General features: G+C 41.7%; 1 protein-coding gene across 3 annotated transcripts in view; it reads right to left on the minus strand.

The window, feature by feature from the left end:
• Positions 1 to 23,861, minus strand: part of LOC118388983 (histone deacetylase 7-like) — a 266,283-nt gene that overhangs the window by 238,082 nt on the left and 4,340 nt on the right. For 2 of the 3 annotated variants that reach the window (XR_008144664.1, XM_052527300.1), the window contains exon 2: positions 20,298 to 20,366. The gene's annotated coding sequence lies outside the window, so the exon portion shown is untranslated. Of the gene's footprint in view, positions 1 to 20,297; positions 20,367 to 20,665; positions 21,006 to 23,861 lie in introns of those variants that run through there. The other variant, XM_052527301.1, reaches the window with a different exon arrangement.

Raw genomic sequence — 23,861 nt, forward strand, 5'->3', positions numbered from 1 at the left:
TTATAAGGTGTCAAAAATAGGGGGAAAGACGATGATAATATTAACACGATTAACAGTTATCACTTCCGTTTTTCTGTTGCTAAAAATAGACACAAGGCAAACTTCTGGTCTATGTTGACATCTTAGCTTTCACAACCATCGTTTTTCTCTCTCGGGTGCTGCTGCAACAGCCTACCACCACACACAGATACACACACAGACACGCACAGACAGACATACTCATACATGCATACAAACACACACACACACTCACAGACACACACACAGAGAAACTGAAACAGTGACATCCTGTTGCTAAAGTTAGTCTGCACCATTGACATCCTCTTTTTCATTTAGGCAAGCAGACGCTGCTATTTTGGTTGAATGTGTGTATGTGTTCCTGTTATTTTTAACAACTCAACCTCACAATCAAGATATTGTTTATTGTTGGGTGAAGGTGAACGGAAAGTAGCATAGTGGAGTTCCTAGTGGAGTTGCATTCTGCTATCACATAATACATACAGTGGGGCAAAAAGGTATTTAGTCAGCCACCAATTGTGCAAGTTCTCCCACTTAAAAAGATGAGAGGCCTGTAATTTTCATCATAGGTACACTTCAACTATATGACAGACAAAATGAGAAAAAAAATCCAGAAAATCACATTGTAGGATTTTTAATGAATTTATTTGCAAATTATGGTGGAAAATAAGTATTTGGTCAATAACAAAAGTTTATTTCAATACTTTGTTTATATACCCTTTGTTGGCAATGACAGAGGTCAAACGTTTTCTGTAAGTCTTCACAAGGTTTTCACACACTGTTGCTGGTATTTTGGCCCATTCCTCCATGCAGATCTCCTCTAGAGCAGTGATGTTTTGGGGCTGTTGCTGGGCAACACAGACTTTCAACTCCCTCCAAAGATTTTCTATGGGGTTGAGATCTGGAGACTGGCTAGGCCACTCCAGGACCTTGAAATGCTTCTTACGAAGCCACTCCTTCGTTGCCCGGGCGGTATGTTTGGGATCATTGTCATGCTGAAAGACCCAGCCACGTTTCATCTTCAATGCCTTTGCTGATGGTAGGCTTTGTTACTTTGGTCCCAGCTCTCTCCAGGTCATTCACTAGGTCCCCCCGTGTGGTTCTGGGATTTTTGCTCACCGTTCTTGTGATCATTTTGACCCCACGGGGTGAGATCTTGCGTGGAGCCCCAGATCGAGGGAGATTATCAGTGGTCTTGTATGTCTTACATTTCCTAATAATTGCTCCCACAGTTGATTTATTCAAACAAAGCTGCTTACCTATTGCAGATTCAGTCTTCCCAGCTTGGTGCAGGTCTACAATTTTGTTTCTGGTGTCCTTTGACAGCGCTTTGGTCTTGGCCATAGTGGAGTTTGGAGTGTGACTGTTTGAGGTTGTGGACAGGTGTCTTTTATACTGATAACAAGTTCAAACAGGTGCCATTAATACAGGTAATGAGTGGAGGACAGAGGAGCCTCTTAAAGAAGAAGTTACAGGTCTGTGAGAGCCAGAAATATTGCTTGTTTGTAGGTAACCAAATACTTATTTTCCACCATAATTTGCAAATAAATTCATAAAAAATCCTACAATGTGATTTTCTGGATTTTTTTTCTCATTTTGTCTGTCATAGTTGAAGTGTACCTATGATGAAAATTACAGGCCTCTCTCATATTTTTAAGTGGGAGAACTTGCACAATTGGTGGCTGACTAAATACTTTTTTGCCCCACTGTAAAGGGCTGGAATTGTTGTTCTTTTATTAGGATCCCCATTAGCTGTTGCAAAAGTAGCAGCTACTCTTCTTGGGGTCCACAAGAAACATGAAACATGACATAATAGACAAGAACAGCTCAAAAAAAATGTTTTTACTTCGTTTATTGAATTGTAAGTTATTTGGTAGTAATATAAAACAACACATAAAAGACAACAATACAGCAAAACAGAGAGTGAGACAGACATACAAAATTAAAGAATTAAAGGACAAGAATTTATTTATTTTTTGATACAGTTGTTTTACGTCAACAAGCACAGATAATACAGTCATTAACATCCGAGATGTCATGTATGCACATACCAGGCCTCTTACATCACCAATATATAAATATATATCACTCTGGAACTGCAGGGAAATGTAGTCATTTAACATAATAAAAAAAGTAGCCCACATTTCAACGAATTTGTCTACAGGCCCATTGACTGTGTGTTTAATATTTTCCAAATTTCTGCAATTCAAAATTGATTTAATCCAAAGAGCATGAGAAGGGGGTGCAGAGGATTTCCATCTAAGTCAAATTAATTGTCTCGTTAACAAAGTGACAAAGGTAATTACATCCTTATTCATTCTGGTCAATTGTATGGTGGGTAAGGAAACCCCAAATAGTGCAGTAAAAGGGTCTGGCTCAATCTGTGTGCAGCTCAATTCTGAGAGTGTGTTAAATATGTCTTTACAGAAACCAACAAGAGATGGGCAACACCAAAACATGTGTATATTATTAGAAGGACACTGATTACATCGTAAACAATTAGGGTTCACATCCTTGTAAATTTTGGATAATCTTGCTTTGGTCCAGTGGGCCTTATGAATGAGTTTGCATTGAATGAAACCGTGTCGAGCGCAAATAGAAGAGCTATGCATCTTTTTGAGTGCCCCTTCCCATAGTTAATCAGATGTTTCTTCACCCAGTTCCTCCTCCCATGAGGATTTAATATTGTTTAATGAGATGCTTTGTAGTGAGCAAATTTGACTATAGATTATTGACACGGTGCCTTTCTGAGTAGAAAGTGGGATACGAAATGTGTCGAACTGCGTTTCACCAGGAAGGGTGGGGAATCCTGGATCTATGCTGTGGACGTAACTCGGGACTTGTAAGAACCTAAAGAAATGATGTCTGGGGAGACCAAATTTAGCTGATAATTGATAATTGTTCAAATACTAAAATGTATTGTTAATATACAGATCCCTGAATATTTTAATAGCGAGACTAGACCAAGTTGAGAAAGCAACCATCAACCATAGAAGGGGGAAAAGCTGGGTTTGAGGCTACCAAATAAGAGGTTGTCTGAAACCCAAAGTGGCGCCTAAATTGATTCCAGATCTTCAACGTTGTTTTGACACATATATTGATGGTGAAGGAGGAGTAAGGGCCTGTAACGGAGGAGGGAGCGAGGGAAGACAATGATGCCGGTGTAGATGAGATGGCCTCCATCTCGAGCCAAAATGGGGGTGGGAATATCTCTCTGCTCTGCAACAGGTAGTGAATGATCCTAAGGTTAGCGGCCCAATAATATAATCTGAAATCCGGTAGAGCTAGACCGCCGACTGGTTGGGGCCTCTTGCAAAAGCTGTTTTCGTATCCTGGGGGCTTTTTGTCCCGTATAAAGGGTAGTATTAGGCCATCGATCGTTATGAAACATGTATTGGGAAGGCACAATCGGAAGGCACTGATGGAGATATAAGAATTTATGGTGAGCATTCATTTTAATATAATTAATTATTGCGACTAAGTAGAGGTGTAACAAAGACCAGCGTTCCAAATCATCCTTAGTACAGGTTCAAAGAGGAGCAAAGTTGGCTTGAAAAAGGTTTTCAAATCTGATTGTTCCCCCAATTTTTTTGTGGCCGTATTAAGCGGCATCAATTGGCTTTTACTGAGATTCAGTTTATACCCTGATAAGTGACCGAAGGATGCGAAAGTGGCAAGGGCAGCAGGAACAGAGACAGAAAGGTTGGATGTGTATAATAATAAATCATCTGCATATAAAGACAGTTTGTGTTCGTGTCCGTATCTGACTATACCTTTGATAAGGGGGTTGGAGCGAAGTGCTATTGCAAGTGGATCTATGGCGAGGGCAAACAGTAATGGACTTAAAGTGCAACCCTGGCGTGTTGATCGTTGCAATGGGAAGCAAACTGATTGAGTGTTATTAGTCCTGACAGAGGCTTGAGGGGATGAATACAGAAGTCTCATCCCCTCAATTTGGAGCCAAAGCCGAATTTATTTAGAGTGTAAAACGCAGTCAAACGCTTTCACCGCATCCAGGGATATAATGGCTTCAGAGGTATTGGTGACAGAAGGATTATATATAATATTAAATAATCATCGAATATTGATGTCTATTTTTAATAAATCCTGTTTGATATACGGAGCGATAATTGATGGGGTGACTGTTTCCAGACGTGTTGCCAGAAGTTTGGCTAGAATTTTATAGTCAACATTTAGCAGGCTAATTGGACGGTATGATACACAGTCAAGAGGGTCTTTGATTTTTTAAAGAATAAGACAAATGGTTGCCTGAGTGAGAGTCTGTGGGAGAACACCATTTACAAATGCTTCATTGTACATTTTAATTAGAAAGAAACTTTTAATAAAACTGCCGAGTAGCCATCAGGCCCTGAGCTTCTCCCAGATTGAAGGCATTTGACAGCATTAGATAATTCTTCAACAGTGATCGGCTGCTCTAATTTTTTTTTACCAAATCCCGGCTGACCGAAGGCACAGCAAGTAAGTGGAAGAAATCATCCAATTTCAACGTATCCGCTTTACTTTCAGAAGTATATAGACTGGTACAATCTCTTGAACTCGTCATTGATCCCTCTATGGTCTAATGATATCCCAGACGATGTACAAATACAGCATGTTAACATAGATAGCCTATCCCTTTTCAGTTTGTTCTCATGTGCGGTGTAGGAAATCATTTCACCTCTGATGTAAGCTTTCAAAGTTTCCCAAAGAGTAGACGCAGAGATGTTTGGGGTTCTATTTGTAATCATGAAAAAGTCGATTTGACTTTAAACAAAATTGACAGTGTTCATTACTGAGCAGTTGAGTATTTAGCCGCCAAGGTGGTCGCAGATTGTCAACAGTTTGAATGACTGCTTTCATGGCAACAGGGGCGTGGTCAGATACAACAATTGGATTATATGAACAGAAGATATGGAATGGAGAAGCCTGTCATCTACAAGGAAGTAGTCTATGCATGTAAAAGTGTGGTGAACCGGTGAGAAAAAAAAAGAGTATTCTTTTCCAGATGGATTAAACATTCTCCAGGAACATGAGACTTCGAATTCAGACATAATGGTTCGGACAACTCTAGCTGAGGTTGATAAGGTGGTAGATTTAATGGAGTATCGCTCCAAATGTGGGTCTAACCAACAGTTAAAGTCCCCGCCTAAGATCAACATATGGGAAGACATATGTGGAATTGTATAGGAAACCATTGCCCCAATTAGGAGCATAAATATTAACAAGAAGTGCATTCGTATTGAGCAGCTTATCACTGACATTTATGTATCTACCATGGGGATCTGAAATCACATTAGAATATGTGAAAGGTACCGATCTGTGAAGTAAAATAGCCACCCCTCTTGCCTTACTCTGAAATGAGGAATGGAACACCTGACCCACCCATCTGCACCTAAGACTTGAGTGTTGTGATACCTTCAAATTAGTTTCTTGGAGAAAGATGATGTGAGCTTTCAATTGATGAAGGCGGTGTAGCACTACGTTTAACTGGGTTATTTATGCCCCTGCAGTTCCAAGTAAGAAAATGAAAGCCATTCCCTCCAGCAGGATGGGCAACACTAGGCTGAGTCATGTCTTAAGAGAGAGAGGACAAGGTACAATGTAAATAAAGATCTTAGTTGAAACTAAAAGTGCAAATTTAAAAAACAAAGACAAGCGACGAAGCACAAAAACATATAAAACTACATACAAAAAGAGGGGAAAACCCCTTCCCTCACACCCTCCCTTGCTGACGCATCTCACCAACTGAGATGCAAGCAAAACCCGAAATACAAAAAAGGTTTAGAGCAAAGCATGATAACTTTTACTCTGTGCTACCTGAAAGGTGTGACCATTTAACCAGAGTAAGCCAAAAATACTTAAGATTGGTCCCAAGCAGAGTCTATGGGGGAAAAAACCTGGTTAAGAGAAGTTTAACAGTAATACAGATGGTAAACTACGACTGAACCATGAAAACAGCCAGATATTAGCATTAGAGGCTGCAACCTGGGTTGGAAAAAATTTTTAATTAAAAAGAGAATGACATTCAAATGTCAATAAACCTGGCAAAGTTGGCTTCGCTAGCCAACCAGTCTGCTGGCCGGCCTGCTAACTAGCCTCCTTCGAAGACCAACTAACCAACCATTTGTTCCTCACCATGGGGTACAACAGCCACTTTCACGTTCTTGTTAATGAAATTGGCCGCTAAAGCCGGGTCCTCAAATCTGTGCTCGGAGCTGTCCGGTAAAGTCAGTCTCAGAACCGCAGGGTAGATGAGGCCGAACTTCACGCCCGTGCAGGCGCGTAGCTGGCGCTTCACAGCTCCAAAGCTAGCCCGCTTCTTAGCCACAGCTGTGGTGTAGTTCGCAAATATCGAGACTCTTTTACCCTTATAGAGGAGAGAGGATGCTTCTCCCGATCTCCTCAGTATGTCATTGTGGACGTGAAAGAAATGCACCCTTGATGACAAATGGTCGCGGGGGTTCTCCATCCTGAGGTCAGCTACGCAGAGTGCGGTGTGCACGATCTAGCAGTGGTTTCTCCTCCAGAACGGGCAGCTCCTGAAGCAGCTGGGCCATGAACTCTGTGGGTCTTGGGCCATCCACTCCCTCCAGTATTCCCAGTAGACAAATGTTGTTCCTCCGCATTCTACTTTCCATATCTTCGCATCTATTGTCGAGATATGCCACCCTAGTTGCTAATGAGCCAACGTTAGCCTCTAGCTCGCTAATGCGAGTTCTGTGGTCTGTATCACCTCGCTCCAGCTCCGATAAGGCCACTCCCGTGTGTGTCGGGTTTATTCTGTATACTCTCGATAGATTATTTTAAGCTTGTCTTTGACCATTGATATCTCTGACCTGAGATTGGTAGAGAGAGAGTCACTTTTGCCGAAAATATCGGTTTTGAGGGTGCATATCACGGATTGTAGCATCTCCACAGTCAGAGTTTCCGTGGGGCCGGCATTAGCAGCATCCAGTGGCGGGGGTGAATCAGGAGAGAGCGCGGGCTTGCTGCGGCCTGATCTTGCAGACTCCGTTTTTGGCCGGGTAGACGACATTACAAACTTACATTTCTCAAATTTGATCTGACTCGTTTAGGGGTCCCCTCAGACATCTGGCCAAACAGAAATATATACAATTTTGCAAGGTTAAATATATAAATGTGGTCACTAACACAGGAGCGATAGGGAAAGGCATTCTACATCCTTGGCTTCCAACAGCGCCCCCAGAACTACATCAATTTTAAAAAAGGCACACGTATCATACATATCAATATATTCAGACAAACTATCTACGTCAAATAGGGGTGAGTCGTTGTGCCGTAAGGTGTTGTTTTATCAGTTTTTTTAAACCAGGTTTGCTGTTAATTTGAGCAATAGGAGATGGAACAGAGTTCCATGCAATAATGGCTCTATATAATACTGTACCCTTTCTTGAATTTGGTGGTATGTCTGGTGGCGTAAGTGCAAACATTTGAGGATTTCCAACACATTAATGTTTCTTATAAAAGGAAAAAGTGATGCAGTCAGTCTCTCCTCAACTTAGCCAAGAAAGATTGGCATATTTATTTTAGTCCTCTGATTACAATGAAAAGCAAGATGTGCCACTCTGTTCTGGGTCACCTGCAGCTTAACTAGGTCTTAACTAGGTCTCCTTGCAACACTCGACCACATGGCTGGACAATAATCAAGATAAGACAAAACTAGAGCCTGCACGACTTGCTTTTTGGAGTGTGGTGTCAAAATGCAGAGCATTTCTTTATTATGGACAGACCTCTCTCCATCTTTACAACCATTGAATCTATATATTTTGAACATTTACAATCTAAGGTAACACCAAGTAATTTAGTCTCCTCAACTTGTTCAACATCCACACCATTCATTACCAGATTCAGCTGATGTCTAGAAGGAATTATTTGTACCAAATACAATGCTCTTAGTTTTAGAGTCGTTCAGGACCAGGTTATTACTGGCCACCCATTCCAAAACAGACTCCAACTCTTTAAGGGTTTCAGTGACTTCATTAGCTGTGGCTGCGGATGCATATATAGTTGAATCATCAGCATACATGGACACACATGCTTTGTTTAATGCCAGTGGCAGGTCATTGGTAAAATATAATAGAGTAAAGGGCCTAGAGAGCTGCCCTGTGGTACACCACACAATACATGTTTGACAAGAGAGAAGCTTCCATTAAAGAAAATCCTCTGAGTTCTATTAGATATATAGCTCTGAAACCGCGATATGGCAGAGGTCGAAAAGCCAAATTTTCTCAACAACAGGTTATGGTCAATAATATCAAAGGCTGCACTGAAATCAATTTATTTCAACCAACCATCAGTCATTTCTGTCAGTGCAGTACATGTTGAGTACCCTTCTCTATAAGCATACTGAATGTGTGTTGTTTATTTGGTTACAGAGAAATAGCATTCTATTTGGTCAAACACAGTTTTTTCCAACAGTTTGGTAAGAGCCGACAGCAAGCTGATGGGTCTGCTGTTAGAACCAGTAAAGGCCCCTTTACCACTCTTGGGTAGCAGAATGAATTTGGCTTCCCTCCAGGTCTGAGGACAAATATTTTCCTCTAGGATCAGATTAAAGATATGACCAGATAGGAGTGGCTATGGAGTCAGCTACCATCCTCAGTAGCTTTCCATCTAAGTTGTTAATGCCAAAGGATTTATCATTATTGATCGATAACAATAAGTTTTCCACCTCTCCCACACTAACTTTCAAAATTCAAACTTGCAATGCTTTTCTTTCATTATTCATTATTTTTATGCATGAGTATGATGGCTCATTGTTCGTTGTTGGCATTTCCTGCATAGGTTTTCCCACTTTGCCAATGAAGTAGTCATTCAAATAATTGGCAACATCAAATGGTTTTGTGATGAATAAACCATCTGATTCGATCTTTCTGCCCAAAATGTAATTTAAAGTACTCCAAAGTTTTTTGGCTTCATAATACAGTTTCTTCTTCTTTTTGTTGAGTTTAGTCACATAATTTCTCAATTTGCAGTAAGTCAGCCAGTCAGATGTGTAGCCAGACTTATTATCCATCTCTTTCAACCATATAGGTTTTCAATTCCTCATCAATCCATGGAGACTTAACAGTTCTAACAGTCAGTTTTTTTAACAGGTGCATGTTTATCAATAATTGGAAGAAGCAATTTCATAAATTCATCAAGTGCAGCATCTAGATGCTCCTTATTAATCACATCAGGCCAACAAATATTTGTAATATTATCCACTTAAATGCAACAGCAAAATCTTTTGTTTGGTCTCTTAAACATACCACCATATTGCTAACACCTATCTGACCATTTCGGGTTCATCGAGCGGCCATTTTGGATTGAGCGGTTGTGGTTGCCAAGGCTCAGTCTTTAATACAGCCCAGCAGCTGCCTTCCCCACAGTGCCCCTACTCAGTGCCCCAGTCATGAATTTACAGCAGGTACAACCAACTGGGGGTGGGGGGTGGGGGGGGTTGTACCCGCTGTACAGTAACAGTAGGATCTTGATCACCCTGTGGCAAGAGAACTTTCCTGCAACGCATGAAATGTAAAACTTGTAGTCTATTTGAGGTTTGAAAAGGCTTCTACAGTCTGAAATTGCGAAGTCGAAATTATAAACTTTGGAAGACTTTTTAAGCCTCAAATAGAATACAAGTATTACATTTCTTGGATGGAAAGTTCTCCTGCAACAGGGTGATCAAGATCCTACTGTACATCTGCATAAGTTCAATTGCAGATATAACAACAGTCTAACTTGGCATTCTGATGGAATTAGTTGGAACACATTGAGCCAAGCTAAGCTGAACCAAGCTGTAAATATCAGAGTCAGCACTGTTTGGCATGGTAGTGTGAAAATGGTAAGCAGCCACTGTCCTAGGACCCCTCCCTCCATCTCTCCCTCCCTCCATCCCTTCCTCCCTACATCCTTCCATCCTTCTCCTTCACTACTGGAGGAATCCACAGCTGTTGGGGACATTCTGTCCCCCTGCTTGCAAGCAGCTGGAGAATCCATCCCCTTCCTTACTGTGTGTGTGTGTGTGTGTGTGTGTGTGTGTGTGTGTGTGTGTGTGTGTGTGTGTGTGTGTGTGTGTGTGTGTGTGTGTGTGTGTGTGTGTGTGAGAAAAATTGTGTGGGTGTGTGTGTCTAAGTACGCCTATGTATGCCTGTGTGTGTCAGTCGAGTGTGTTCATGAATGTCTGTGTGTGTGCCAGTGTATTAATAGTGCACATTTGTCTCTTTACGGCACACAGCACGTCTTTGTGTGGGTTGAAGTAGTATACGTAGGTAACTAGGCGTGCTAGTTTATTTATAGTGTCACCTGTTGGGTAACACTTGTGTCACTGTGAATATTCCTGCAAAGCACGTGTGTGCATGTGTTCAAGTGTATGTGTGTGTGTATATACTGTTTATATATATATTTATAGCATCACCCCGCTTGCCACACATTTGTCTCTTTGTGAGTGTATGGCGTGTTTGTGTGTGCATGTGTGGTATATATGCATGTCAATGTATTAATAGTGTCATGAATTGCATGCACACACTCGTGTCCTTGTGTGTGTATGTGTATGGTGTGTGTGTGTGTGTGTGTGTGTGTGTGTGTGTGTGTGTGTGTGTGTGTGTGTGTGTGTGTGTGTGTGTGTGTGTGTGTGTGTGTGTGTGTGTGTGTGTGTGTGTGTGTGTGTGTGTGTGTGTGTGTGTGTGTGTGTGTGTGTGCGTGTCAATATGTTCAGCCTCGTATGGAGTCCTATGGAGGGTGTGTGGAAGAGAATGTTTACTTACACAAACCATGCGATTGGCATTGCTCTTCCATGCAATGTAATGCGTACAAAGCAGCATAGAGTGGATGCATATTTATGCTGCTTTGTATGCATTAGATTGCATGGACATATTATGCTGTACTAACATACCCAGCTAACAAATCTAAGTAAAGAGAACATTTTTGTAATGTCGCCCGTAACGTTCCCCAGATGTTTGAGTGTCCAGCTTTCCGTTAGTTTTTTAAAATGTATTTTATTTTACCTTTATTTAACTAGGCAAGTCAGTTAAGAACAAATTCTTATTTTCAATGACGGCCTAGGAACAGTGGGTTAACTGCCTGTTCAGGGGCAGGACGACAGATTCTAGTTAGGGGAACATTCTATAAGGTATTAAAAAAAGTATTTCGAAATAACAATGTCAATACCGTTGTTCTATTACATTTGAATATTTGTACTTTTTATATAAATACCTGCAGTCAACTTGTGCACTATGCAACAGATAAAACAGATCATGTTCATCATTTCGCCTGTTAGATACTTTCTCCTTTTAAAGCTTTATAGTACTAGTTTTCAGAAACCGAACAGATGAATGATCATGCAACGTGCTCCTGAAACGTCCCTAGAACATTAATATCTTATATTCTGAAACAAGGACATCATATGCTGTGAATGGTTCATGGGACATTGTTGGAATATTCTCTTAGTCCACAGAAAACGTTCTCATAAAATGTGTCTAGAACATTAATATAGGGCTCCCGAGTGACGCAGCAGTCTAAGGCACTGCATCTCAGTGCTAGAGCCATCACTACAGACCCTGGTTCGATTCCATGATGTATCACAACCAGCCATGATTGGGAGTCCCATAGGGCGGCGCACAATTGGCACAGCGTCGTCCAGGATAGGGCTTGGCCGGTTTAGGCCGTCATTGTAAATAAGAATTAGTTCTTAACTGACTTGCCTAGTTAAATAAAGGTTCAATTTAAAAAAAATAAAGATTAAAAAAAGATCTTGTATACTGAAAACATGGCAACCATATTCTGTGTATGTTTGGTGGGACGTTGATGGAATATTCTCTTGGAAACAGTCCTTGCACGTCACTGGAACATTCCTATGAAAACATTAGGTAATGACCAGTGTTGGGGAAGCTACTCTGAAAATATAGTTACCAAGCTACCAATGAATTCAACCTGGAAGAAGTTAAGCTACACTAAAGCTACCCTTAATACAAATACTAAAGTTACTTTCAAAACGTAGTTCACTACAGATATTTTCAAAAGCCAGCATGATGAAGTAACAACTAACTTTGCCACCGCAAAAGTAACACTTCCTCTTACTAGCACAAAAAGACACTTTGTGCAAAAGAGGCACTTCCTCACTCACTCACTCACTCACTCACTCACTCACTCACTCACTCACTCACTCACTCACTCACTCACTCACTCACTCATTCACTCCAAGCAGTCTTCCTCTCTTTTCCTTTTCCTTTTCCTCTCTCTCTCTCTCTCTCTCTCTCTCTCTCTCTCTCTCTCAACTCTTTTTCACTTTATCTCTCTTTGTTAATTTTGTACTTCATCCTTCCCAATGGCTCCACTCCACTGTAACTGTGTTGGAACAATGGCCGATCAATCAAAAGGTCAGAGGTCATGGGTGTGTCAAGTCCTTTCACAAAGCCGATCCCCTCAGGGCTAAGGTGAGGGGTCGCTGACTCATAGTTGAGAGACGAGAGAGACATTAGATAGAGAAAAGGAGAAAGATGTGTGAGAAAAAGAAAGAGAGAGAGTCACAAGCCCACCAGTTCCTAAGCATGCTGCTCAACATTTCTCACGGCTAAAACAGACTCACAATTGTTAAACGCAGTTCAAAGGGTCAAGAGAGCCAGGTTTTGGGCTATGAAAATGGACTTGATGCCTGTGCTAACTTGACAATAGATACGGTATAACACTGGTATAACATGGTATAAATATATAAAATAATTTATTAAAACACACTGTTTTGCAATGAAAGACTACAGTAGCTTTAACAGGGTTGCACCATGGTGTAGACCGAGGACAGCTAGTTTCTGTACATAGACTTCAATACAAAACCTAGGAGGCTCGTGATTATCACCCCATACCTTAGACTTACACAGTAACTATGACAACTTCCGGAGGACATCCTCCAATCTATCAGAACTCTTGCAGCATTAACTGACATGTGGTCCACCCAATCAAAGGATAAGAGAATTAATTGGATACTGAAAGCATAAGCTACAGCCAGCTAGTACTGTAGTGCATAACATGTGGTGAGCAGTTGACTCAAAGAGAGAGAAAGACAACAGTTTAACAGTTTTGAACAAATGTATTTATTTCAAAATAAAGGAGAATCAAGAGAGCGAGAAAGAGAGCGAGAGATAGCTATCTTTAAAAAAAATATTTTTTACCTTCACTTACTTATCCAGTGAATGCAGCTAGCTAGTTTAGCCTACTCAAACACCCGGCTCAAACAGAGAGGGATGCTATGTTTGCTAGCTGGCTATGACTATCCCATGATGGAACATTTTCAAGTCAAGATTTTAGTTTGGTTTTATTAATTTATTGCCACCGGGGCTCACCGGTATAACTGCTAAACTGCTCGCTGCTGACTGTACTGCGTGATTGTAGGGGGTTTACTAACATGTTAGTTCTAGTAGCTATGTTAACTATGATGTTAATATGAATGGCGACAGAGGGAGATGGCTACCGTTCCCAGAACCAATTGAGCTATTGTGTATGTTTTCGCATAATTTGTAACTTATTTTGTACAAAATGTTTCTGCCATGGTGTCTTATGACCGAAAAGAGCTTCTAGATATCAGCACAGTGATTACTCACCCCATACTGGAGGAATACTTTTTCTTCAACGAGTCAGACGGGAAGGATTTACTTCAGACGCCCGACAAGGCTCTCATCACTGTCATTCGCAGGAGAAAGAGACTTAGGTATTGGGGACCAAGGTCCAGGTGCATTGTAAGGATCCGATACCGAGAGGGTAATCTAACTTTACCATCGGTCCTATTAGCCAACGTACAATCAATCAATAATAAAATAGACAATTTACAATCACGTATATCCTACCAACGGGACATGGTACATACAGCTGGCGGGTTTTAAGCTTTTTGGTAGGCCTCTGGTAAGACAAGGGGTGGCGGTCTATGTATATTTGCAAACAACAGCTGGTCCACAAAATCTAAGGAAGCCTCAAAGTTTTGCTCGCCTGAGGTAGAGTATCTCATGATAAGATGTAGACCACACTATTTACAAAGATAATTTTCATCTGTATTTTTCGTAGCTGTCTATATACCACCACAAACCGATGCTGGCTCGAAGACCGCACTCAATGAGCTAAATAACTTCTATGCTCGCTTCGAGGAAAGTAACACTGAAGCATGCATGAGAGCAATCGATGTTCCGGATGACTGTGTGATCATGCTCTCCGTAGCCGATGTAAGACCTTTAAACAGGTCAACATTCACAAGGCCAGACGGAGTACCAGGATGTGTACTCTGAGCATGCGCTAACCAACTGGCAAGTGTCTTCACTGACATTTTCAACCTGTCCTTTATTGAGTCTGTAATACCCACATGTTTCAAGCAGACCACCATAGTCCCTGTGTCCATGAACAGTAAAATAAACTGCCTAAATGACTACTGACCCGTAGCACTCACATCTGTAGCCATGAAGTGCTATGAAAGGCTGGTAATGGCTCACATCAACACCATTCTCCCAGAAACCCTAGACCCACTCCAATTTCCATACCGCCCCAAACAGATCCACAGATTATAAAATCTCTACTGCACTCAACACTGCCCTTTCCCACCTGGATAAAAGGAACACCTATGTGAAAATGCTATTCATTGACTACAGCTCAAAATTCAACAGCATAGTGCCCTCAAAGCTCATCACTATGCTAAGGACCCTGGGACTAAACACCTCCCTCTGCAACTGGATCCTGGACTTCCTGAAGGGCCGCCCCCAGGTGGTAAGGGTAGGTAATAACACATCTGCCACGCTGATCCTCAACGGGGGCCCCTCAGGGGTGCCTGCTAAGTCCCTTCCTGTAATCCCTGTTCACTCATGACTGCATGACGAGGCACGACTCCAACACCATCATGTGTTGGAGTCACACAACAGTGGTAGGCCTGATCACCGACAACGACGAGACCGCCTTATAGGGAGGAGGTCAGAGACCTGGCCGTGTGGTGCCAGGACAACAACCTCTCCCTCAATGCGATCAAGATAAAGGAGATGATAGTGGACTACAGGAAAAGTAGGACCGAGCACTCCCCATTCTCGTCGATGGAGCTGCAGTGGAGCAGGTTTGAGAGCGTCAAGTTCCTTGGTGTCCACATCACCAACAAACTATCATGGTCCAAACACACTAAGACAGTTGTGAAGAAGGCACGATAAAGTCTATTCCCCCTCAGGAGATTGAAAAGATTTGGCATGGGTTCTCAGATCCTCAAAAGGTTCTACAGCTGCACCATCGAGAGCATGGTTGCATCACTGCCTGGTATGGCAACTGCTCGGCCTCCGACCACAAGGCACTACAGAGGGTAGTGCATACAGCCCAGTACTCGGGCCAACCTTCCTGTCATCCAGGACCTCTATACCAGGCGGTGTCAGAGGAAGACCCTAAAAATTGTCAAAGACTCCAGCCACCCTAGTCATAGACTGTTCTCTCTGCCACCGCACGGCAAGCAGTACCGGAGCGGCAAGTCTAGGTCCAAGAGGCTTCTTAACAGCTTTTACCACCAAGCTATCAGACTCCTGAACAGCTAATCAAAGGGCTACCCTGACCGCTCCTTTACTCTGCTGCTACTGTCTGTTTATTATCTATGCATAGTCACTTTAATAACTCTATCTACATGTACAGATTACCTCAATTACCTCGACTAGCCGGTGCCCCCGCACATTGACTCTGTACCGGTACACCCTGCATATAGCCTCGCTATTGTTATTTTACTGCTGCTGTTTAATTAATTATTAGTAACTTTTATTTTCTATTTTTTACTTAACACTTTTTTTTCTAAAAGCATTGTTGGTTAAGGGCTTGTGAGTAAGCATTTCACTTTAAGGTCTACACCTGTTGTATTCAGAGCATGTAACACATTTGATTGGATTCGAATATGGTGACAACAATGTAGGCTGTGTTTAGGCTGTGTGTATCTGTCACCTTGATTACTCAAATTTCTCTCAACCTGTGCAACTATGTTGTAAACTTTAATTCATAGGCTAGGTTGTAGGAACCTTATGATGGATATAGGGAACAGAGAACAAGTTGAGTATCATCATCAAACCTATCGATGTGACAGTCATCCAATATGCTTTAATATAAATAAGGCCATGCTCATACAAAAATAATCGTCCTTCCTCATCTTAAATGGCACCGACCGCCACTGGTGCGATATGCAGAAATCACTCCTCCATTTCCTGGATGCTAAAATTCTAATAGTTTGCCTAATTTCAGATTTCGTGAAAAAACAAGGTCCCTTGTTATTGTACCACCTAAACTGCTGTAAAATGTTTTCAATAACCCAAAAATATAGTGTTTTCAGCTGTTTGAAGCTGGTGTACAAAACCAAACGTAACATACACAAAATATTAACTTTAGGATGGGAAGCCTAGAAATAGTACACATAGAACACATAGAGCGTCTTAGACTTGGTTTCAATGAGAATGACAGATCTATAACTCACATTTCTATGTGAATTTCGTCACTCAAAAAGTTACATATTGCCGCTTTCAATGGCTATAAGGTTACAGTTGAAGTCAGAAGTTTACCTACACTAGGTTGGAGTCATTAAAAATTGTTTTTCAACCACTCCACAAATTGCTTGTTAACAAACTATAGTTTTGGCAAGTCGTTTAGGACATCTACTTTATGCATGACACAAGTCATTTTTCCAAAAATTGTTTACGGACAGATCTTTTCACTTAGAATTCACTGTATCACAATTCCAGTGGGTCAGAAGTTAACATACACTAAGTTGACTGTGCCTTTAAAGAGCTTGAAAAATCCAGAAAATTATGTAATGGCTTTAGAAGCTTCTGATAGGCTAATTGACATAATTTGAGTCAATTGGAGGGGTACCTGTGGATGTACTTCAAGGCCTACCTTCAAACTCTGTGCCTCTTTGCTTGACATCATGGGAAAATCAAAAGCAATCAGCCAAGACATTAGAAAGAAAATTGTAGACCTCCACAAGTCTGATTCATCCTTGGGGGCAATTTCCAAATGCCTGAAAGTACCACGTTCATCTGTACAAACAATAGTACTCAAGTATAAACACCATGGGACCACGCAGCCGTCATACCGCTCTCCAAGAGATGAACGTACTTTGGAGCTAAAAGTGCAAATCAATCCCAGAACAACAACAAAGGACCTTGTGAAGATGCTGGAGGAAACAGGTACAAAAGTATCTATATCCACAGTAAAATGAGTCCTATATTGACATAACCTGACACACCGCTCAGCAAGGATGAAGCCACTGCTCCAAAACCACCATAAAAGACAAACTACGGTTAGTAACTGTATATGGGGACAAATATCGTACTTTTTGGAGAAATGGACTCTGGTCTGATGAAACAAAAATAGAACTGTTTGGCCATAATGACCATCGTTATGTTTGGAGAAAAAGGGGTGGCTTGCAAGCCGAAGAACACCATCCCAACCGTGAAATACAGGAGTCGCAGCACTTGTTGTGGGGGTGCTTTGCTGCAGGAGGGATTGTGCACTTCACAAAATAGATGGCATCATGAGGGGGGGAAATTATGTTGATATATTGAAGCAACATCTCAAGACATCAGTCAGAAAGTTAAAGCTTGGTCGCAAATTGGTCTTCCAAATGGACAATGACCCCAAGCATACTTCCTAAGTTGTGGAAAAATGGCTTAAAAGGACATTAAAGGACAGCAAAGTCAAAATACTGGAGTGGCCATCACAAAGCCCTGACCTCAATCCCGTAGAAAGTTTGTGGGCAGAACTGAAAAAGCGTGTGCGAGCAAGGAAGCCTACAAATCTGACTCAGTTACACTCAGTCAGGAGGAATGGGCCAAAATTCACCCAACTTATTGTGGGAAGCTTGTGGAAGGCTACCTGAAATGTTTGACCCAAGTTAATCAATTTAAAGGCAATGCTACCAAATACTAATTGAGTGTATGTTAACCTCTGACCCACTGGGAATGTGATGAAAGAAATAAAAGCTGAAATAAATCATTCTCTCTACTACTATTCTGACATTTCACATTCTTAAAATAAAGCGGTGATCCATACTGACCTAAGACAGGGGATTTTTACTCAGATTTAATGTCAGGAATTGTGAAAAACTAAGTTTAAATGTATTTGGCTAAGGTGTATGCAAACTCCCGACTTCAACTGTATGTGTGCACATATCATGTTTTTTTTGTTTCAAATGCGATCTGTGTAGACAAATGTGATGTTAGTTTGGTAGCTCACACATGCATGTATGCAAACACACACACACACACTGCAGTACTGCTATATTTTGAGGGAGTGCGTGTGCGGTCAGCTGAGCTGGTTTAAAACCAGGAAGAGGCAACAACGTGATCTTCACGTCTAGTCCTGTCCAGCCACAACACTATCCATATTGTCAGCACTGCTCTCTCACACTTGGTTTTTTAAAAGTGGTTTTTCAGTAGAAAATAAAAAATACACAGAGGTAGAGCAGCCAATTCCCTGTCCAGAACATCCACTTAACCCAAGCACCAACCAAGTTATATTACTTTCTTCGCTTACCTCAAAGAGTCTGCTAAGATATAGTCATGTTAACACATTCTGTTCACATTTGACATTTTTGTCATTTAGCAGACGCTCTTATCCAGAGTGCATACATTTTCATACTCCCCCCCAGTACTGTCCCCCGTGGGACTCGAACCCGCAACCTTGATGTTACGAGCACCATGCTCTACCAACTGAGCACGCACAAAAATAGCAACAAGCATATTATTGAGTGAACAATCACTTCATTGATACATATCAAATTACTAGCAACCAGGGTTTCAGCAGGGTCTTCTTGTTAAGGGGAAGAGGTAATGGCTAGCCATTTGATAAGCATGAATAATGCATTGTCCGGCCAAATTAGCAACTAGGCACGATGCCATGTCGCATGGATTATGCTGTCCTACTGCCACACTTTCTCCAAGTTATAGCACACACTATGTTACATAAAGCACGTTCCTAAAGGACTATGGGCTGGTGTCCCAGACTGAGATTAAACCCAGACCTGGTCTAAAAATATTTTTTGAATGGAGATTTCCCATCGAGCATGCTCTTAAATCCAGAACTAGGCTTAATCTGTGTCCAGGAAACCACCCCCAAGAGTTTAGTCTGCATCGTGTTTTCCTTCTTCCTATGGAAACTGTAGTATCGTGATACCACCCCGTGAGTAAAAGTGTAGTTCAAACCCTGCACACATGGCAGTGGCACATAACAGAAACCTCCCAAGGTAAGGTTATGACATTTCACTTGAACCCGCAATCACAGTCTACACTGTGTTTGTTATAACACTTGCAACGACTAAACAAATGGCAGTCACAACAACTGGAGTCAGCCTGAGGCTGTGACTATCCCTGTGTAATGACACTTTCAGGTAAAGTGATACTAAAAATGTTTTTCAGCGCATCTATGCAGGCACGCATGCACACACACGCACAGCCATGCAGACAGACACGAGAGGCAGGTAGGCTCGTACACTCACACAATGAACTAAGTTGGTTATCGGAGAGGGATGGAGGGAGAGAGGGAAAGAGGAGAACAAGACGGAGAGAGAGAGATCTAAAAGGCTATACAAACGGAGAGTGGTGTCGATTCCTCTGGCGTGGCACACGTGAAACTGGCGTAACTATATCCTCACATTACTATGACTATGACCTCATCCTGACTAGTGTGTGTGTGTGTGTGTGTGTGTGTGTGTGTGTGTGTGTGTGTGTGTGTGTGTGTGTGAGCTAGTCTCATGTGTCCAGGTTTTTCCTTTCTCATACACACACACATGCACACACACACACACACACACACACACACACACACACACACACACACACACACACACACACACGCACACACAAACACAGCTGCTCTCCCATTGCTACAAAACATCAGCCATACTCATAAACTACTGTAGCCTACAGTACATCAAAGAACCAAGTGTTTTGCCCATTGCATGAGTCAAACTTTTCAATGACTTTATAGGTCGTATTTGAGCCTCTTGTAAATGTAATACCTTCACTGACAATAAGGCTATTCTGTCCAAGCGTATGCCTTAGTTGCACAATTACACGATTACCAATTATCTATATCACATTTTCTAGCAATTGAGGCAACCTTAACCTACAATAAATACATGGTGTAGAATACAACCACACCACCATGCAGTTAGCGCACTCCTTTCAACAGGAAATGTAGCCTTCATTAGTTTACAGACGCACCTGAATCTACCTCAGGTTACACTACACCTGGATTCTAGACAACCTTGATATGAGTGAAATATGGGATCCTACCCGTCACTGTCGAAACGCGTCTTTCCAGTCCGCCTGTCTCTATTTGAGGTCCAGATTCTATCTGTCCATCTGTTAGGAAGTAAAGGAAAACAATCGTGAGTTCAACATACATTCAGCACTGAGTGAGTTTTGAGGTGCACCATTTAAGTGCATCCTCACTTTCTGATGGGCAACCAGATGACGCGAGAGAATTGATCGTTTCAATAAATGGCAAATACGTGGGTAAATGCAAAAGCTTGATGACCTTTCACACGCGCTAAACTCTGCCTCAATTCTCCCAACATAATGCAAACGAAGAATTGAAGATGATCTTTTACATTTAAATTGTACAGACTATTCAAGAGTACACCAAATAATAAGTAGCCTACCTCCGTGGTTACTATTTGACACATTAATTTGAGAACAGTTTTCTAATTTATTGACGTCTTCAACGCTGATATTAATTAGCGAATGAAATTCAACAGGGGAGCAACATGTGGTCCAATGTTGCGATACATGTAGGCCGTCTGTAATATGAGGCTACTGTAAATGTAGCGAATGAAATATCTTGACAACTCCAAAATACATTGACGAGCCTACTTCCTTTCGTCAAACGCGCAACAAAAAAACTAAGCGAGAGGTGTTGACATAATCTGTCTAATTTTCGCATTGTTGAAGCTATAATTTCTGCGACGTTTCTGTTGAGTTGATCTGTTAGTCTAACGTTCATCTCCTTTGAGGAACAGTAAAATGAGCCAGTTCGGTCTCAGGGCTCCACCTGCTGAACTCAAAATACTCTTTGCGTGTGAGAGAGCGCGCACCCATTTTATCAGCCTGTCTGAATCATGTCCATTTGAGCTAAAAGTGGAGACCACACAATCGCACAATAACATTGAAACAGCTCACTCGAAATGCAGGGCTTTATTCAATATGTAACGGTGAAGCGTTATGGGCCTTACAGATTCTGCCCAAGAAATGTAAAGGTGATTTCAGATTGAGCCGAAATTTGCAGCATTGACCGCTCGGCTGACAGGAACATTGCCTTTAACTTTCAATCGCGCTGTAATGCTGCATTTCTCTATAGAGATTGCTGCAAGGATAATAACGAGTATAGAAAGGATGTGGTATATTGTGTTGTTATAGAGGATTTCGAGTTCACACACACAAACAGAAAGGCATATGCAAGTGCCCGATGAAAAACTACAAATAGCAAGAGACATGTAGAAAATACATGCAAAGGCATTATAGTAAACAATATGGTGTTAATTGTACAATTAACAACATGGTGTTAATTGTACCGTGTGTATGTGTATGAATGTAGAGTAGCAATTAGCGAATGATCACAAATAAACAAACAGACAGAAACCCACAAACAAACACAGACAATACTAGTCCACTGCCCTGATGTTCCCATCCAGTAGTGTCCATAGACAGACTCTCCAGAGTGTGAGGGTAAGATAAGGACCATGGCAGGGAGGGAGAGATGAGATGAGTGCAGACAATGTACAGTGCCAGCCTCACCCTGCCGGAGGTGCCAAACACACATACAACACACTCCCGAACAAAACGTTATTGAAAATAGGTCATGACCTTGTCACTGCAAATTCAAAACTGGACACCATTTTTTTCTCTGTTTTTTTTTCACAATTTCTTCTATTCAGCTTACAGTTGTAAAACATTGTGGTGTGAAATAATAGGGGGAAAAAATGGCAATTACTTTTAGTGTTCGGCAGGTATGCCAAAAGGATTTTCCCTTTTCAGTCTGTGTGTGTGCCTCTGTGAAGTCAAACATCAGAAGGGAAGTGGCTGTATAGCAGTTTACCTCAACAGCATTTGCCTTGAAATCATGTACGCCTTAACGTAAAATGATATGTTCCTAACATGTTTTCAAAGAATCAAACATGAATCTAAATGATGAGAGTACAAATTGGGGCCACAATTAATCAAGGATGGACCGCAAACGGTCCCCGGGCCACAACATGAATATAAATTGTGTATTGATCCATGGGAGTGTCGAGTTTAAATTCAAGCTACAAGCGCGTATCCCAAGTTAGGATTGGGTCCACCCCACAGTCATACCCATGACTTGTTGGCTGATCACTCTTGCCATAAGTACCAAAGGAGAGACACTAGCTGTGTTGTATTGTGGTTCTGATAAACTTGTTGATATCAGTTTGTTTTGAGTGGAATTGTAATTTCACCTTAAATGAACTGAAGAGAGCCAAAGTGTAAACAGACTGGTTCAGACAATTCCAAAAGATGAACTGACTGAATCTATTTGACCATCCCAAATCAGGTTAGAGTTATCTCCGTGGGCCGTGCTCAATGACATATTGTAGACATAGGGTGGATTTGGGCGAATGGAGAACGTTTAGTCTCGTTTAAAAGGGAATCATCCTATTATCTAGGAGAGTGAGTTGAGGAGTGGCTGCTGATCTGACCCAGAATGACCAGGATTGTGAGAACTAAGAGTTCAGCTGTGACTGTGGCAAATGGGCCAGACTGCTACTGCTGTTGTGTCTTGCAGAATGTTGTCACCATACAGATGGAGTTCAGTAGATTTTACATTCCTTCCAATATAATAAATATACAGCGTAAAAAATAATAGGTCCTAAAACTGAACCCTGGAGGACCCCCTTCGTAAGCCGTCGAAACTCCTGTACCACACATTGTGTTCTGTCAGAGAGATAAATGCTGAGGTGTCTGTGGGTGAGGACGGGTAGAGCTGAGAGAGATGGGGAGGAGGACAAGTGAGGTGGAGAGGTACAGAGAGAAACAGAGAGGGAGAGAGAGATACCATGCACACATGCCTCAGTAATACTGAAATGTACAGCTCTGAGCTCTATGACCAGTGGGGTGCCAGCTCCGCTCCCAGGCACAGGAAGCCAATAGGAATGAAAGGAATGCAGTCAGGCAATGCAGTGATGGAGGGAACAGAAGTTACCGTACACACAGGGCAGATTGCCAAAAAGAAAAAAAAGACAGAAAGAAAGATAGATAGATACATACTGCACCGATCACAATGTTCAACATGTACATGTATATGGCATAATTAAATATTAGATGTAGAATATTCGATAGAGATTATTATTATTATGAGGAGTCCTACTGTAGCTTCATGCAGTGTTATGATTCCTGGAATATGTCATATTATCTCAGTCACAGATTTCCTGGTACTGGGTGGAGGCCTGAGGGTATATCCCTGGGCAAACACTCATCTGTTATTCAATCTCTGGGGGGGGGGGGCACAGGGTGTGTTCACCACCCTCCATCTATTTATTTCAGTCTCTCTGTTCTGTGGCTCTGCTCTGTTCTGTCTGTCTGTCTGACGGTCTCTTTCTCTGATTGTGAGACACACCGGCTGAGCTATGACTGCTGTGTGTCACTGAGCAAAACTGTCCTTTCCACTGGCAAGGCAGAGCAGGAAGCGTGAAAGAACTGAGAGAATGAATGTGATGGATCATTGGTGTGTTCCAGCCTTTCCCATGCACATGTGAAAGATATGGTGACATTTATCTTTGACACTTGGAAGGTCTTAGATCTTTTTTGGGCTGTATAGTTATGGTATAATCAATTTACTGATAT

The sequence above is a fragment of the Oncorhynchus keta genome, chromosome 10 (assembly GCF_023373465.1).
Source record: "Oncorhynchus keta strain PuntledgeMale-10-30-2019 chromosome 10, Oket_V2, whole genome shotgun sequence".
NCBI classification, from domain to species: domain Eukaryota; kingdom Metazoa; phylum Chordata; class Actinopteri; order Salmoniformes; family Salmonidae; genus Oncorhynchus; species Oncorhynchus keta.